Below are 18,659 nucleotides of genomic sequence, written 5' to 3'. Positions count from 1 at the left end.
TCTGTGCAATGGGTATTTATTTCGTCGATAGGGGAGGGTTTTCTTGGACTGTGCACTTTCAGACAAGTGTGCCTGTGCTTTTCTGTTTCTTTAACAGGTTTCGGAGAAGAATCAGTGGGGAGAGATTGTTGAAGAGTTCAACTTTCCCAGAAGTTGTTCTAACGCTGCCTTTGCTTTAAAACAGTATTACTTGCGGTGAGTAGCATGGTGACTCTTGCACAGTCTTTGGAAATAATGGACTTGATGAGATTTTTGGGAGAGCCTGGTGTTTAGCACAAACCAACCAACCCAAAACAAAAGCAAAAAGACCTTGCACACAATACAGGTGAATTCAATTCATTTCCATCTGAGAAACAGATGTCAATAAAGTGGGATTGGAGAAAAGGTGGGCCTTTACCTCACCTATTTTTAGATGGTTTGCATTTTTCATGCAAAATGTTTACAGGTGACACCCCACCCCATCTTGGTAAACATTCTTTTGTGACGATGTTGTTGACTGGTTGATATATCCATAGTGGGGTGGAAAAGTGATGCTTTGTAAGAGAGTTCAAGATAGTTAATAAAACTTTGTATCCCTTGGGGAATTTTTGCTCCCTTTCTTTTGGAAGCTCCTTCACCTTTTCATGACTTTGAGAATTAAAAAAAGAAGGAAATCTTTTCTAGTATGCTATGTTACTGAGTAGTTGTTAAGTATAATAGTTCTACATAACATGAGTGCCTTAGGGGATTGAGATTGATGTTCAAACCATTTTTCATTGATTTTTGAGTGATTTAAAACGTTGCAAAATATTTTATCTTTAGGAAAATTTGGGATACTTGAAAACAGGTTACATGAAATGTGCTTTGGATTTTCTTTTACTCCTTTTCTTGACTGCTTATCCGACAAAATAAATTTCTCGGTTATGTGGTACTTTTTAGATAATATATTCTGTGATTTAGTATGTTGGCTCCACCCCCACCCCACCTCCAGGTATATTTAAACGTTGTAATTTATTGTGAGGTCTCCATTTATTTTTAATGTTTATCTACTCATGTAGAGCCCTTACTCTGTGATGGTCATTTAAAACTAAAATAATATTCTTTGTGCTTGTCTGCTTTGTGAGACTGCTGTTATTGCATGGCCTTCTCCTATAATGTGGCTTCTACATGATTTGAATTTTGCATTTATTGTTGCTCAAAATGCACACAGTTATTCTGTGTTGTGTTCAGCATTCTGAAATAGGAAATGCAGTAATGGCACAGGTGCACTTTCTATTGGCTCGCTTAGATTGGCTTCAGACTAGAAGCTGAAGAGTTGACAAAACTTTGTGGAGTAGTTACTGAGTTAGAGGTCCAGAAATCTTAAGCATGGTTTATTGCTATCTATTTATTCTGTGATGGTATGTGTGTCTGGGTATGTTTTTAAATAGAGGACTGAATGAAAACCAAACCAAAATTAATCTCCAGAGCCCTTGATTTAGCAGCGATGTGGGGGAGAGGTACAGATTGATAGGTTTTTGTGTTTATGGTGGCATCCAATGTGCTCGTCCCTTGTACAGTTACACTCTTGAGAGGAATGCTGCCAAAGAAATGGCACCATCCCTCTCCTCCCTCGATGGTAGTTTGAACCATTTTGTTGCTAATACTAGATAGATTAATTGATTGAACTCTACTATCTTAAAAGGGCTTTATATATGGTGTACATGGTTAATAAGATACTGTAGATATTTTTTTTTCTAGAAAAATTTACATTCATGCTGACCAAAGGTCTTAAAATAGTCCACCCAGTGCCTAGATTTCTAATTTTTTACACAAGTTAATCATGAATATTGTTTTCCACATACAGGTTTTATCTTGAGACATAGCATGCATTGATTATAGTTACTCTGTTGACTATATAATGTAAAAGCTCTTTGCAACTACAGTATTTGCATTACCCTCAGATCAGTTTGGGCTTTAGGCTCTTATTAGAAGCTGCTCTTGGAACTCTGTCCTTAGCCAAACTTGTTTTTCCTCCATATGTCACTCTCCAGGTTTGTGTTTGTACAGTTGTAGCTAGGTTACTAGGAAAAAAAGTTGAAGCATTTGTTTTGGAAAATAAAACCATGTGAAGATTTGCATGGCTTGTAAGGAAATATAAAGGAATATACTGGTCAAAAATTGGGTACTGCCAGTCTTGAGAGAAGTTTTCCCTAGTGGTGTAATGTTGCACAGAGAGCATGTGTTGTGCTGGGTTTTACACCTCCCGCTGAAAAATCTTAACTTGCAGACAGGATGCCAACGTCAACCAGCAATTGTATTACTTAACCAGAATGCCTCTTCTTTGTAAGAAATAGTCATCAAGTGACTTTGTAAGTTACCTCTTTGTCCCCTCCAATTGAGTATCATAGTTTCTGATGATCACAGAAGGCAGTATTTGTAAGTCACAGATGGAATCCTTTATGTTTTAAATGTTAGCCGCTTTTTCATTTGACCTGTTGTAAAACTGTGATTATGGTTGGAATATATGTTAGTTCTCATTGATCCTACAAGTCTAATATTTATAACATTCCCCTGTAATTTTACTATTAATTGGATGAATGGCTCTTCACCTAGTATTTTATGATACTTCTTCATACTATCCCAAACACTTAAATAAGGAATTGAAACCTAAAATGCTGGCCATGTATATGTTCAAACATTTTTCTGTTTGCTTTGGTATAAACACAGGCAGGGTCATTAAATGTGGAGTGTTTAGTGGTCTGCCAAAAGTTAGCTGATTGTGTGAAAACATGAGTTTACTCATTGTTTACAGACAGTTTTAAAAGTCTAATATTAATAATGCTGATGATTATTTAACATTGGAATTTAATTTTAAATTGTAAGTGCCAGCTGATAACATGTACTCTATTTAAAAATGGAATATTAGTCATCTCTGATGTCTGTATATTTTATTTTCATTTAGTTTCTTTTTGGCATATATATACATACATATATACATATATATATATATATATATATCTATATATATCACTGTGTTCTACAAATGTTTATTAATAGAATATTCCTCTAAGTTTACAAGGATAAGTTATAATTTACCACAATTTGTAGATGGAGAAATTATTGTGCAAACAATACTGAAAGCTTTAGGGGCATTCTTTAATGGAACCAGAAAAAACAAATGCCTTCATGACAGGTCAGCTTGTTAGTTACATTACATAGTTATATTTGAGCCCAAGCTTACCCTGTGCCCAGTGTGTTCCATGTTTATACAGTGGGTGCTTTTTGTTTTGTTTTATTGTTTTACTATTTTAAGGCTAAAGTAGGAGAGCAATTTATTAATATTTCAGTTAATTTGAAAGTTTGGTATGACGTTTAGGGACACGGAGGTGAAATGAACATTTAAAATTTTATTTCACATACTTACCTGGCAGGGGAGATACCATGATCATGAAGGTGGTTTTCCCAGGGCGAGGCTTATCCATTGCACTCCGGATGTGCTGACCCCTGCGATTTCCCCAAATGTGGGAAACTCGACTGCATAATTTGTGGTAGTGGGGGACTGCGTTCGCGCTCTCCCCTGATGTGTTTATTAAAGTCAGATATTTGCCTGAGGGGGGGAAAAAAAATTATTTCATAATGCAACTTATTACTTGTATTTGGGCACCGTGGTATTTTTTGCATTTTGTCTTTTGTTTTTAATGTACTGAACTACTTTAGGCTGAGGGCAATGATGACCAGTGGTAAAATTCTTAGTTTTCCTGTGGTAGGCCAATCAACGAACCTCCAGTGCAGTCAGCTGCTGTTCATCTGTCAGGGCAGGTTGGCAGTTGCTGTGATGCTGAAGTGGAGCTTCTAGCATAAGTCTAGAAAGAAAGGTCTGGCAACATTTAGCTATTGTGTCACCGTTGTCACAGTGATTTTACCCTGTTCTACATGGAGTTGGCATGAGAGTATGTGCGTCGGGGGTGAGGGCTTGTACTACATACACATCAGGAACCTTTAGAATAGAAATCTTGTAGTAGCATTGCCACCCACCGTTGTAAATCTTCAAGTGCATTGTAAATTTATTTATTTTTTCTTGGTGGATTTAAAAACAACATAGAAACTTAGCAGTTGTCTTGGAGTTGATTCCCACTCACACAGCTTGTGTGTTCCAGAGTAGAACTGCTCGTAAGTGTGATCTTTTAGAAATGGGCTGCCAGGTCTTTCGTCAGTGCTGCCGCTGGCTGGGTGGGTTTGAACTGCCCTTTAATATATAACCAGTAGAGGGAATCTATATGAATCATTTACATGGAGTGAAATATCCTGATAGTAGTATCCACCATGTCAATAAGTTATTTTAAGAGTAATCTTGAATTACTCGAAATTATTGTTCAGAAATTGTAACAAATAAGTAAATCAGTTAAGACATTGAATTGTGAATCGTTAAATAGCACTGATAAATCGCACTCCTTGTTCAAGAAGGGGAAACAAAGTATGGAGACTAGAAGCAATTATATCTGAGTAAACTCTTCGTATATATTTTGTATGCATACTTTTATAAATTGTAGCCTTTGGAACAAAACCTGATTTTGATGTCTTCTGATATTATTCTGTTACATTTTAAAGGGCATGCAGAGTTTGTTGACAGGAGGAATAAGAAGTGGGGGAAGCAGAAAGACTCATCAAAACTTAGCTAGGATAGTGTCAGTGTGCTAGTAACCATGTGTTGGTACTAATACAAAACTGCTTAAATTTGTCTCCAAATAGAATTAACTTAGTATAGAAATAACTTTAACTTTTCCCAAGATAGATAATTTTGTATATCACTAAGGATACAAACTAAAGACTGCTTCTAACTCACCAATATCTTTAAATGTCTTTTTACATTAAAAATTTTTCTCTGTTGTATATTCAACATTTTCATAGCTGGTAGTGACATCAACTCTTTGATAGAAAAATATATCATATGATGGATCCTTTATATTCCAAGGTGAAATGTGAAAATTTGGGAAAGGAAGGGAAAAACAAAATTTTTTATTTGTTGTAATTTTGAAACAGTAGGAAAATTACTGAGTTTTAACTTGTTTTGTGATGACTACTTGCTGGACATTTTTCAGAGTGGTATCTATAGGCCTTCCTAAAATTTAATGGTCCACTGAGGTTTGTCTGATTAAGAACTACAGAGCATGTGGGGCAGGGGTGAATGGAGAAGAAAGATTTGATTTTCTTTGTGTCTTTGACTGGCCAGCACCATCATCACTATAAATACTCAGAATCCAAGTAGAGAGTCCCAATGCAGGACTAATGAAATACCAACTTCCCCGAAATGTCAGTATGTGCCCTTGAAAAAAGGCCAAATGATTTTGAATGGTAAAACTGAACTTAGGTTACCTGATTGCAAGACTTCTTAGGAGATTATTAATGTGCACTGTGAATCTCAAGAGCAGTGGTTCTCAACCGTCCTAATGCCGCGACCCTTTAATACATTTCCCCATGTTGTGGTGATCGCCCCCCACCACCATAAAATTATTTTCGTTGCTACTTCATAACTGTAATTTTGCTACTGTGATGAATTGGGCGACCCCTGTGAAAGGATCGTTCGACCCCCAGGTTGAGAACCATTGCTCTAGAAAATACTTGTTTATGCGACCCTCAACCCCCCTTGGAAGACTCTTCGAATACTGAGATCGAAGAAATGAAAGTTAAGGATGAAAAATTTTACATATGTAAAAAATAGGGGAAATGAGTTGAAAGGTGATTATATATCCTTATCTCAAGATATATACATAAACATAGACATACTTAATTTTAAGCCAGAGCTATTGCTTGCATAACTTTGTGGCTATGCAAAATTACATCGGCAATACTTGTAAAATGCTTGTTCAGAGAAGGGACTTAAAATGTAAATCTGGGTTCATTGTCAGGACAGAAAGGTGAAGAATTATTGCTGTCCAATTGTAAGTAAAAGAGTTGATTTTGTGACCTTAGAAGTGGTCTTAGTTGGTCTGGAATTGGGGAATATGTCATTATAGATGCATAACGATTTTCCTCCTTTTCAGACTATAGTGTGCCGCAAGACAAATGGCTTAAGTATACAAGAACATGACAAAGATTTTAAGTCCCAAGCAATGGTTCGTTTCTTGGCATGCCTTTCTTTACAACAAAAGAATTTGTGTGTAGTTTTATTTGATTCCTTTAGTCTGTAGGTTCTCTTCTTTTCACTTAAGGTGCTTATTTGAATCAGCAAGCCTGAAAGGGCAAGTTGCTCTTTTTCTTCCTGTTGCCCATAATTCTTACGAAGTGCTTTTATATTAAATTAAAATTTTTGTTTTTTAAATTTGCCCAAAAGTCTCTGTGTAGAATTTGTAGCAGGTATCATTTATCAAATTATTTTGCAGAACAGTTCTTGCTTTTGCTGAAATGTAATCATAGACTTGCTAAAATTTTATATTTCAGTGACTTTGAACACTGAGTAGTCCTATGAATTTTGCCAGTACGGAAAAAGCGGTTTTGTTTAAGGACTAGACGCTGGAGATTAAAAAAAGAGACTTGTTAGAATTAAAGATTATTTTACAGATTGAAAAGGTAATTTTTATAAAAATAAAAAACACATTAAAAACAGATGTAAATAACTTGGTTAGTTCAGTTATCTTTAGCAGAAAAAAAGGATTCTCCTTATTCACAAATGCACGAAAATGCATATACATATACAGAAGTGAGAGCCAAGAGAGAAAACTTTGGGAAACCTGGAATAAAGATATGATTTAGAACAAGTTAACTTTCAGGAGCTCAGTTTGTTGGTGCTGCTATACCACAGGCTTTCATTTTTCACAGTTCAGGAAGCTAGAAATCTGAAATTAGGGAGTGACTTCAGGGAGAAGTTCTTGTCTATTTCTCCTAGTTTCTAGCAATCTTTGGCATTTCTTGACTTGTCATGATCCTCACTTAGTGTTTTTCTGTAAGAACGTCTCTAGTCTATCATGCTTTTTATAACTCAAATGCGATTAGGCTTAGGACCCATCCTCACTGGCATGATATTTGCATAACAAAAGAATAATATATGGAGACAGGATCATCTTCCTAGGTGCATTCAACACGTATTTGGGTGACACAGTTCAATCCATAATAGCATCTGGTTATTTAATTGTGTTTTTAAAATGGTCAAATCTGCAGCAAGAGTTCAAAAAATTGATGGGATTTTTCCCTCACCAACTTTTTGAAGCCCCTTTGTATTTTTCTTTTTCAAAATAGTTAAAGATATTTTACTTACGCTTGCATATTTTGTACATATTCATAATATTGTGTAGGATTCATTTCTATTGGCTAAGTACATTAGAACAACCTTTTACTGTAACTAAAATTTCTTCGTGATATCTAGGAGTAGTCAGCAAATTCTTAGTTGTTGCCCTAAAACAGGTGGGGAACCTTTTTTCTGCCCAGGGCCATTTGCATAGTCATGACATCCACATTTAGTTAACTAGTCCAACATTTAATTAACTCATCCCTAACGTGTTGGATGTAACTACTTATCCTTGGTGAAGCACGAGATGTTAGCTGGTATTGAACCTGCTAACGTTGCCTATTACTGTACTAAAATGTTAGCTCCATAGTTTCGTTACTAAGTCAGTGGTTCTCAACCTTCCTAATGCCGTGACCCTTTAATACAGTTCCTCATGTTGTGAGCTCCCAACCGTAGAATTGTTTTCGTGGTTACTTCATAACTGTACTTTTGCTGCTGTTATAAATTGAGCGACCCCTGTTAAAGGGTCATTCGACCCCCAAAGGGGTTGCGACCCACAGGTTGAGAACAGCTGGTCTAAGTCAATGTTAACGTGTTTTAAATTTACGGAAACGGAATTTTGCAGTGGCGTCATGGGGGCGGGGGAAGATCCGATGTTGTTATTTTGGCTGTTCTATCTTGTTAGTTTCTTAATAGTTCTCTTTTCTTCCCCCACCTTGCTATTGATTTGTTGAAGTAAAAGGTCATTTATCTACCAGAGTGTCCTAAGTTCTGTATTTGATTGATGGCGTTCTTAGAATGGACTTGAGGGACAACAGCAACAGTGTCCATTAACTTGTTTTTATATCCTCTGTACTTCCTGAAAATTGATAGATGTAAGTGTTGATAACATTGGGGTTCAATTTTTTTAAAGTATAGCTAATTGGCAACATTGTACTTTTTCTCATGAGGCATATAATGTCTATTTGCCCCTTTTAATGATGCTAAGACTGATCAGTGTTTGAGGGTATTAAATAGGAGTGGCCTTGAAAAAGTTCATGGAGAAAGGGAATTAAAAGAGAATGGAAATTTTCCACGAACTTTTTGAAGCCCTCTCATAGTAGGATGCTTAGTTTAAAGAAGAGTACCCAGGTGATTCTTAAAGTACGCTAAAGTTGGAGAACAGCTGACCTAAGTACTATAATGAAACCAATTTAGTTGCTGATAATAACTGGCTTAACTTGGTATGACTGGGCTGGCAAAGACTACACAGAACAAAACCTCTAGGAGACATCTGGTCTAGGGGCACCTGCTCAAACTGCACCTGTCACTTCTTAGTAGAGGCTGGGCACGCCCTAGACTTTGTCTATGGGCTCTGGAGAAAATCCAGTTAAGGAAGAACAAGTGGTAAATTCTAACTCATCCTGTGTTTTCATGATTTGGATTTTTAAAACTTGAAGTAAAGTAAGTTTCTCTTCAGTCATCCCTAATTAGAGACTTTTAAATATATATACATTTTATTTTCTATGTAGGATTTTATGATAATCTCCCCCACCAAAATGCCATTTGTTTGATTAAAATATTGAATCTTTATGCTCTCTTTGAGGTCTTGTCTATCCCATTGGTGCTTAAGAAAGTTCCCATGTATACATTTTTTTAATTACAATAGCTTCTTTTGCTCAATCCACTTTTCCTTAAATTTCCAGAGCATTATCTCATAAGAGGTGTTTTTTTTCCATTTCAAATTTTAGAACTAATACCTGTTACCTTAATTTAGGAAAAATAACTGATAGGGAAAAGCAGTTCATACTACTCAGACTTTTTTTCTTCTTTGGGCATGTGAGCTATTTCTAAAAGATAGGCTGTCCGTTATATCTAGTTCCCAGTCTTAAATGTCAGCCATAATTGCCAGTCAGGAAAGAAATTCTAACTAGTTTTAATCCATGTAGTCCCACCTCTACCTCTCCATTTCCTTCCTTTGGGATAACGCATTGTCTTACACAGAACTTTCATTATCTATCGTTGCTAAATGACTATTGGTATAGTCCATGTTCCAGGTATGCTTAGCTTTTGTTTCTCTTGGTGATTTTTTTTCATTATGGTACAATGTGGCCAAAATATGTTACTTTTTATAAAGCAAAATTAGAATAATGTAACCAGAATAATAATATTATGCTGTAATAATAGTGTAGTCAGCTATTGTTTGGATATACATCATATAGCCAAATATAGCAAGTTTATCATCTGGCCTTGTCTTCTGAGTCCTTACTATTGTACTTGGTACATTAATGTCCAATTGCTGTGTGTATAATGATTATTTTATTATCTATTTTATGTCAAACATTTCCATTTTATGTATTCTTGTTTTTAAATCATTTTATTGGGAGCTCGTACAGCTCTTATCACAATCCATACATATACATCCTTTGTGTCAAGCACATTTGTACACGTATTGCTATCGTCATCTTTAAAACCAACCCTCCCCCTCCACTTGAGCCCCTGGTATTAGCTCATTCCCCCCTCCCCCCTTCCCTCCCTCATGAGTCCTTGAACATTTATAGATAGATAGATAGATAGATATGTTTTGTTTGTTTATTTCATATCTTACACTGACCGATGTCTCCCTTCACTCACTTTTCTGTTGTTCTTCCTGGGAGAGGGTTATATGTAGATCATTGTGATCAGTTCCCTCTTTCTCCCCCCACCTTCCCTTCCCCTTCCCCTTCCCCTCCTGGTATCTCCACTCTCATTGTTGGTCCTGAGGGGTTTATCTGCCCTGGATTCCCTGTGTTCAAACATATTTCATGATGAAATGTACCAGGGTGAAATTTTATTTCTGCCCCTCTCATAACCCAGTGATTAATTTTAAATAAATAAAATGCCAATATAAGCACAGTCAGTAGAACATTCTTCTGTTAAATTGGAGCAAAGAGGAAACCTTAAGTTAGAACCCTATGCAGAAAATACCTAACTGGTAGTTCTTTAGAAATGGGCAGACTTTTGATAATTGGTAATGCTCGGGTCCATTACACTTTCCATTAATGGTTTATAGATAAAGCGAATTTTCAATCTGCTTGAGCATTAGCTAGACCACACACAGCGTACTTCTTAAATAGTAGTTAGGACTCTAGCAGGCTGTACCTCCAAGTAGTTGGTCTTTCAAGAGTGGGAAAGGGTTGGTTTAATATGATCTTGGTGAGTTAGCATCATTAAAAAGTTACACTTCTGAATTTCTGTGTAGGTTGTTTGTTTGTTTTTCCAGGAAGCCCCACGTTGCCTATATATTCCTTCAATGCAGGAGTAAAAAAAATCGAGAGAGCCTAGAGAGAACTTACCATGTTTTCTTTACTGGCATCATCTTTAAAAAATTGTTACCTTTTTTATTGCTATATGCCAATCTATGAATTCTTATATATACTTCATCTACAAGTTAATATTTAATATCTTGCCACTGTTGTAGATTTCCTTATATGTGTGTTGGCATGTGTACAGTATGTATAGATATACGTACACATACTTATTACTGTTGAAACATTAGGAAGTTACAGATCCATATACTGTTACCATATCCCTTTACTGTACTCCTAAATATACTTTTATATCACCTCAGAATAGGACAGTTTCTTACATGATCATAGTACAACTATCAAATTTTACAAAGCTTAATATCAATACAATTGTATTATCCAGTATACATTCTTTAAATTTTGACAGTGTCTCAAAGATGTCTTTTATGGCGATCTTAGACCCTCCTACCACCCCCGACCCAATAGAATCAGGTATCTTGTATGTATTTGTCATATCTCTGGTTGGGCAGCTTTTCTGTTTCGTTCATGATATGATATTATCTAGGCTAGTATAGGCTAGATGTTCTGTAGAATTTGAATATATCTAATGTTTTCTCAGGATTAGATTTAGGGTAGGCATTTTTGGTGCATGATGTCAGTTGGTCTCATTACTGCTAATGTTAACATTTGTTCAGATGGTATCTTCCATATTTCTCCCCATAAAATTATTTACTATTTTTCTATTGTAATTAATAAGTAACATGTAGGGATATATTTCAAGACTGTGTAGATACCTTGTTCACCCTCAGATTTTTATCCAATAGTATTACTGTTTATTGATGATTATTGCCTGAATTATCTATTACTATGATGGGTATAAGATGATTATTTTTAAAATTATCATTCCTTTTCCCAGTCTATGTGAATGGAATTTTATTTTTGTTTATTAGATTTTTATTTTATACATGTAATTGTTAGGCATGTTGTTGCTCAAATTGTCGGGCTCCCCCCACCCCCATGTGTGTGCTTCTGCTTCTTAAAGAAAGCGCATTGTTTTCCTTTGCTTTCTTTTTCAGTTAACCATGCATTTTGAAAATCAGTTCGTAGAAATGGTTCCCATCTTTGTTTGCAGCTGTATACTATTCTATTATTGCATGGATGTAACCTCATTTATTCATCTAGTCCCCTATGAAATGGCCCATAGAGTATTTACGATGATTCAAATCATTTAACAACCGATTCGCTGCCCTAATGATGATTTTAAGTAGAAAAAAGCCTTCGATAAGCCCAATCAATAGAAGATATACAAAAAACTAGATTGATGTTATTAGAAAGCTTTTTAAAGTATTAGTAAAAATATTAAATAAAACCCTACAAAAATAATAAAGCTGTTATTTAAGGTATATCTATATTGCTTTTTGATTCGCATCCTCCCTTATAATATTCTTTGCTTTTATCAGATTATCATCGGCTATGTGGTTTATCCTTAATCATCTTTTCACTGTAGGTGTAGGATCCAATTCCTTGGGCCAAGTAGACAATAGTCATTGTGTTTGATATATTAGAAACAGGCAATTTCTCTTCCCTGAACATATGCTCATCTTTGAAAAACCCCTTTCCACTTCTGCTGAACTTACAGCAATTGTTCTGACATTTTTGGTCTTTGAACACTTTCAGGAATTGCATAATTCATTCATATCTGGTGGGAATTTGGTTGTAACACAAAGCCGAAATGAATTGACATCCTGTCACCCTCTGGTTGACACTTTTTCTCTTTAAGTTAGGTTTGTTTACTGAGGTTAACAAATGCAAGGGAATAAAAATGTATTTCATCAAAAGTACGACAAGTTTAACCATAGTTCCACCTAATTTTTTGTACATATGGGTAAGAGTGAGCATTACTACAGGCACTTAGAATATGCTGTTGCATAGATTCATGTTAAAAAAGAGTAAGGAATGTGGATTAGCTATTTCCACATTGAGTGGCTGCTCAGCTGCTCACCACGCTTAGAGAAAACCTTGATTACAAGTGCCATTTTAACAACCAGCTCACCGAACTCAACAAAATATTGGTTATTGGTTCTGTGTGAACTGGCTGAATCCCACCACTGGGACAAGTGTAAATAATGTTATAATGAGTAATTTCATGCAAACCTAATTAACTTTATACAAACGTATCTCAAATTGTTGAAGATAACCCCTTCAGAGTAAATTACTAAAGTGATGGTTGACCCAACAAAGTATAAATGTTGGTTTTTAAAAATGTAGTTGCACTGGAGACACAGTGCGGGAACTGCACCCAATCCGACCCCACCACAGAGGCGAAACACTAAGGGTGTGCAACAGAAGAGCAACGGGAACAGAGCAACGAAGTCCGCAGGGAATACCAAGAATAGACTGAGGGGTCAGGGTGTGGCACCCATCAGACTTGATCAGAAAACACTCCTACAGGTCAATAAACAGACTTTGAACCATTTACAAACTTTTCTCTTTTTTTGTTGCTTTTTTTTGGTTGTTACTATTGCTTTGGTTTTTTGTTGTTGTTGCTTTGCTTTGCGCTGTCTTGATTTTGTGCTTATTATCTCTGCAGGTCTATCTAGATAAGATAGGCAGGATAAACAATCTGGAGGAGAAAACAATGGGACCGACAGTTGGGGGAGGGGAATAAAGAAGAGGGGGAGGTGGGGAAATGGAAGTGGGTGTTAACATCAGGGACAAGGGAACAAGTGATCCAAAATCAATGGCAAAGAGGATGTAGGAGGCCAGTAGGGCTTGATCAAGGGCAGTGTAACGAGAGGAATTACTTAAACCCAAATGAAGGCTAAGCATGAGAGTGGGACAAGAGGAAAGTAAAAGGAAAGAGAAGAAGGAACTAGGAGGCAAAGGGCATTTATAGAGGTCTAAATATATGCATGTACATATGCAAATGTATTTATATATGATGATGGGGAAACAGATCTATGTGCATGTATTTATAGGTTTAGCATTAATGTCGCAGATGGACATTGGGCCTCCTCTCAAGTACTCCCTCAATGCAAGAACACTTTGTTTTTTTAAACTGGCATTCCATTATGCTCACCTTTCCAACATGATCACTGAAGACAAAAGCACGTGCATAAGCAAATGTAGTGAAGAAAGCTGATGGTGCCCGCCTATCAAAAGATATAGTGTCTGGGGTCTTAAAGGCTTGAAGATAAAAACAAGCGGCCATCTAGCTGAGAAGCAACAAAGCCCACATGGCAGAACACAACAGCCTGTGTGATCACAAGGTGTTGAAGGGATCAGTTATCAAAGAACAAAAAAAATCATATCATTGTGAATGAGGGGGAGTGTGGAGTGGGAACCCAACTCCTATCTGTAGGCAACTGTACATGCTCTTACTGAAGGGTTGCGGGGAGGAGACGAGCCAGTCAGGGTGCACTGTAGCAATGATGAAACACACAACTTTCCTCTAGTTCTTAAATGCTTCCTCCCTTCCTACTATCATGATCTCAATTCTACCTTACAAATTCAGCTAGAGGATGTACATTGGTACAGATAGGAACTGGAAACATAGGGAATCCAGGACAGGTGCACCCTTCTGTATCAGGGGTGAGAGCGGCGATACCGGGAGGGTGGAGTAGTAGGGTAGAAAGGGGGAACCGATTACAAGGATCTACATATAACCCCCTTCCTATGGGATGGACAACAGAAAAGTGGGTGAAGGGAGACTTCGGACAGTGTGAGACATGACAGAATAATAATAATGTATAAATGATCAAGGGTTCATGGGAGGTGGGTGGGGGAAGGAGGGGAAAAAATGAGCTGATACCAAGGGCTCAAGTGGAAAGAAAATGTTTTGAGAACGAGGATGGCAACAAATGTACAAATGTGCTTGACAATGGATGGATGATGTATGGATTGTGATGATCGTTGTACAAGCCTCCAATAAGATGATTTAAAATTTTAAAAATATGTTAAGCCATTTTCTTTTATTGTAGTTTGAGTGAAAGTTTACAGAGCAAATGGATATTCTATTCAACAGTGTATACACAAGTTTGTTTTGTGACATTGGTTACAATTCCCATAATGTAATAGTATCTTCCCACTTCCTCTTTGAGCTCCTCATTTCATTTGCCCTTTCCAGCTCCTTTCTGCCTTCCTGATCATTCTTTTTACCATGCTGGTCTCCTTTGGTTGATTGTTCCAGAGCAAGTGTTCTCAAACTATGGCCACATGTGGCCTGCAGAGGACATTTATCGGGCCCGCCGGGTGTTTTTGCCCTGTTTGTTTTTTTACTTCAAAATAAGATATGTGCAGTGTGCATAGGGATTTGTTCATAGTTTTTTTTAAACTGTAGTCTGGCCCTCCAAGTGGGTCTGAGGGACAGTGAACTGGCCCCTTGTTTAAAAAGTTTGAGGACCTCTGTTCCAGAGGAATGAATTATTCAAGGGTATACCTATCTTATTTGTCTTAAAGTTGATATACTGGAGTAGCTTCACTTCCTGGTTTGAAGGCTGTCCATAGCCTTGGGGGTTCAACTAGTCTATCAAGCAAGCAAACAAACAAACCAATAGTGTAGTCCATTAGTTATTTGCACTATCTCTTGGATTATTTTCTTCACTCTTAATTTCTCCAGGAGGCGAGAGACTAGTAATTGCCACTTTAGATGGCCGCTTATAAGATTTAAGACCATAGTTGCTACTCACCAAAGTATACGATAGTGGAGTGTTGTGTTTGTTTGTTGTTTTTTTGTACCAGTTGATCTACCTGTCCTATGCACCTGTGGTTTTGAACTTCCATGCCCATATTCTCTCTAGGCGTTTGGTTATGGTTCCTATGTAGTTTTTGTTGAGTATTGCCCAAGCCCGCTGTCTAGGAGAGAACCATTGTGCTTTTCCACCAGCAGTGTGTGAAAGTGTATGTTTTCCACAGCTCTGCTGTAATTTTTTTTTTTTTCTGCTGTAATTTTTTTTAAAGGTTTACCAATGGTGAGAGGTAAAAATGGTATCTTACTACAATTTAATGATTGAGCCTTTATAGCTTGTTTAATATTTGGTACCATCATTCCCATCTTCTAGTTCTTTTGTTTAAAATAAGGGTTTGTCTTAAGAGTATTCTTTTATGTATGTAAGTTAGTATCAATTTATGTTTCCACTGAAAAATGTTTGTTGGTCTCTTCATGGGAATTGTATTAAATTTCTAAAAGATCTTCTGAGAGCTGGTACTTTAATGACAGTTCTGTTCAAGAACAAAGGATGTGTCTTCATCTGTTCAAATCTTTGTGGGTCTGTTAAAAGTCCAAATGACTTTTATGTAGATTTTCCTCATAGAGATTTTGAACGTTTCTCATTAAGTTTACTCTCAAGTATATTATCATTTTTGTTGCTATTTATCTGGTTTTCTCTCTCATTATATCTTTGAATTGATTATGTAAAAGTTCATTGATTTTTAAAAATATTTATTTGAGACTTCCTACCTTACGGAAGCATTTTACTACTTTTGTTAGTTTTACTTACTGACTTTTAAAAAACAACCAGATATAGTTGTACTACCCAGCATGTCAGAATAGAGCTGCACATAGGGTTTTTAATGGCTGTGACCTTTACAGAGTAGATCACCAGGCCCTTTGCCCAAGATACCTTTGGATGGACTCAAACCACAAATCTTACAGTTGTAGTGGAGCGCTTTACCATTTGTTCTACCATCCTGGAAATTCAGATTTCTTAAGATAGGAATCAAAAGTATGTAGCTAGCTGCAGTTGTGCAATTGGATATGGGTACTAAATTATTCATACCATCATCATTCCTAGAATTAGGAAGAATTTTAGGAAGGTGATCTAGTTCCCTGTTTTCTTGTAGGATAAGAATTATTTTTCTGAAAACGCAACTCCGGCCTGCATAAAGTTAATTGACTTGCCTAGGATAATTGTCACCAAATTATGGAAAGGAAAAGGAAAAGCCGATTCAGAACTGCCTTTATTGCAGTAGCCATGCTGCAAGTCTGTTTGTAAAGGAGTAGTACATTTAGAAGATTGTCAGAGATTTCTTAGCTACTTTAGAATGTGACCTTCACTTTTACATTAAGATAATTCCACTGACTTACTATACCATCTGTGAGATACAGGTCGGTAGAGGTGATACATTTGCTTTTGGTTTATTATTTTTCACCTTCAATCTTGTCTCTTCTCTTTTTATCCAAAAGATGTGTGTATGAGACGAGTGAGTAGTGTGACTGGAGAACCTGTTGTGAAACATGTAACAGTCACCTGGGGAAAGTCACTTTGACAGAGGTGCCTTATTTTACATACTTTGGTTTGAAAATATTAAAGTCTGTGCATATTTGATAAACTGACCACTAATTCTCCTTTTTAGCTGTGTATTTTTTAATAACCCAGAGATACTAGTTTAGTTTCAGTCTGATGCATTGTTTTTTAGATGGAGACCTCTACTGGAAGTATGAGGCAAAAGATGGGATTCTATTATGCATTATAAAATATCAAGACAAAAGGATGGCAGGGAAATTAATTTCAAGAACCAATTATGTAAAGTATCCTAGAGTCTTCATAAATGACTCCTTTTATGATTCTTTAAGTAATAGTGTACTTTTGGTATTTACGTTTTTTTAAAAGCAGAGGACCAAGTTTTAGTTTTTATTTTAGTTAGCCTTTACTGGATTTTTCATGTGCCAACCACGTAGTTAGTGGTTTACATTAACATCTCGTCTTCACACCTCCCATTGACAGATCCTCTCTTACCATCCCAAGTTATAGATGAGAAAACAGGACTAAGATTTTTCAAGATTGCATAACTAGTAAGTTCAGGAGTTAGTATTGAGCCTGGGCCTCTGGCTCTACAAAAGACATGCTATCCTGAATTTGCCTAAATGAGCAGGATTACAACTTTATTTTTTGAGGAATGTGAAGACAAAGATTTGAAGGAAATAAACAAAACATGAAAATGATTGGATTTGTTGTGAGATTATGACTTTATTTTAAAAATCCATTCATTTAAAAAAATAAAATTTGTGTCCTATTGTACAGTTTACAGTTCCTTATTTCTACAAATACTCATTTTCATGGATTTTCAAAAGAATTCTATGAAATAGCTATCTTGTTTTATAGAAAAAGCCTTTTAAGTACCATTGCTAATAAGTATTGGTGTCGGGGTTAGAATTTTGTTTTACAAACTGTAATTCACTGCTTCTATTTTCTTATACAACAAATTATTGGCACCAAAGACTTTATTGTTTATGTTTATATACTTTTTGAAGCCCTTAATTGAACATCTAATATATTGCAGTTGATCTGCGTCAGGAGCCTTTGCCACTGCCACTTATAAATGTCAGGTGGGCATGGTGGGCCTCTCAGTACATGGGAAATCTAATTTGGGAAATGCTAAAAGAGTTGAAAATTTATAAAATTAATCTTTGAATTAATAATATAATATTCCACTGATTTGACCCTACACTAACCTATTCTGGTGTGCATTTTATGAAACAAGCACCAAAAGTGAGTATAATCTAACCTGGTGATAAATGTTCCTAAAGGTACGAACAGACATTGCTAATGCTCCATTTGTTTTATAACATCAGACAAAGAGTGGAATCTTGCCTAGGCTAATATTGGGCCCATAGTAATGTTGCTTTTGTTTTAAATTATGTGATGATCCAAGGATTTTCCAGTTACTACTTTTCTTGAAATGGTATGATAAATTAGAGGAATTTAGGGATTTAGAAATGCTCGTTAGCTTTATAATCTCAAACATTGACCGTTTATTTGGTCTTTCCCAGTTTCCGTGCTTATCCTGAATTATTCTAATCTTTAAAACCATTCTGAAAGATTGATGCTATCATCACCATTTTATAGATGAAGAAATTAAGATTAAAGGAGGCTAATTAATTTGCTAGGGTCACACAGCTGCAGAATCATGGGGTCCAAATTTGATTTTGGTCTCTGTTTTCAGAGACCAGGAAGGTCTATGAACAATCTTATGGCCCTTTAGTCTTTGACTAGTGATTGATTACCTACTGTGTACTAGACATTATTCTATGCATTAGATATACAAGCGGACTTCAGGAGGTCTGTGGGAAAATGAAATTAAACATTTCTGGAATTTCTACATTTTTGAAACCTCCTCATTTTCTCCCTCATGTAATAAACAAGTAAAACTGTGTATTAAATACTTAGTTCAAGGAGAAAAAGAAGCCAATAAAAGAATATTGTTTCAAG

At 36.2% G+C, this 18,659-nt stretch overlaps 1 protein-coding gene and 1 non-coding gene across 2 annotated transcripts in view; both read left to right on the top strand.

The window, feature by feature from the left end:
• The first annotated feature begins 103 nt into the window (after positions 1–103).
• Positions 104–18,659, top strand: part of ARID2 (AT-rich interaction domain 2) — a 191,621-nt gene continuing 173,065 nt past the window's right edge. The window contains exon 1 of the mRNA XM_004711438.3: positions 104–195. The gene's annotated coding sequence lies outside the window, so the exon portion shown is untranslated. The remainder of the gene's footprint in view (positions 196–18,659) is intronic.
• LOC115868580 lies at positions 3,378–3,541 on the top strand. Its single transcript, XR_004045677.1, has one exon. It is a non-coding gene; the product is annotated as a U1 spliceosomal RNA (small nuclear RNA).

This window comes from Echinops telfairi, unplaced genomic scaffold, assembly GCF_000313985.2.
Source record: "Echinops telfairi isolate 266 unplaced genomic scaffold, ASM31398v2 ScPeMD7_12;HRSCAF=54, whole genome shotgun sequence".
Lineage (NCBI taxonomy): Eukaryota > Metazoa > Chordata > Mammalia > Afrosoricida > Tenrecidae > Echinops > Echinops telfairi.
Note: the sequence above shows the minus strand (reverse complement) of the source record. Positions and strands in the feature narration are given on the sequence as shown.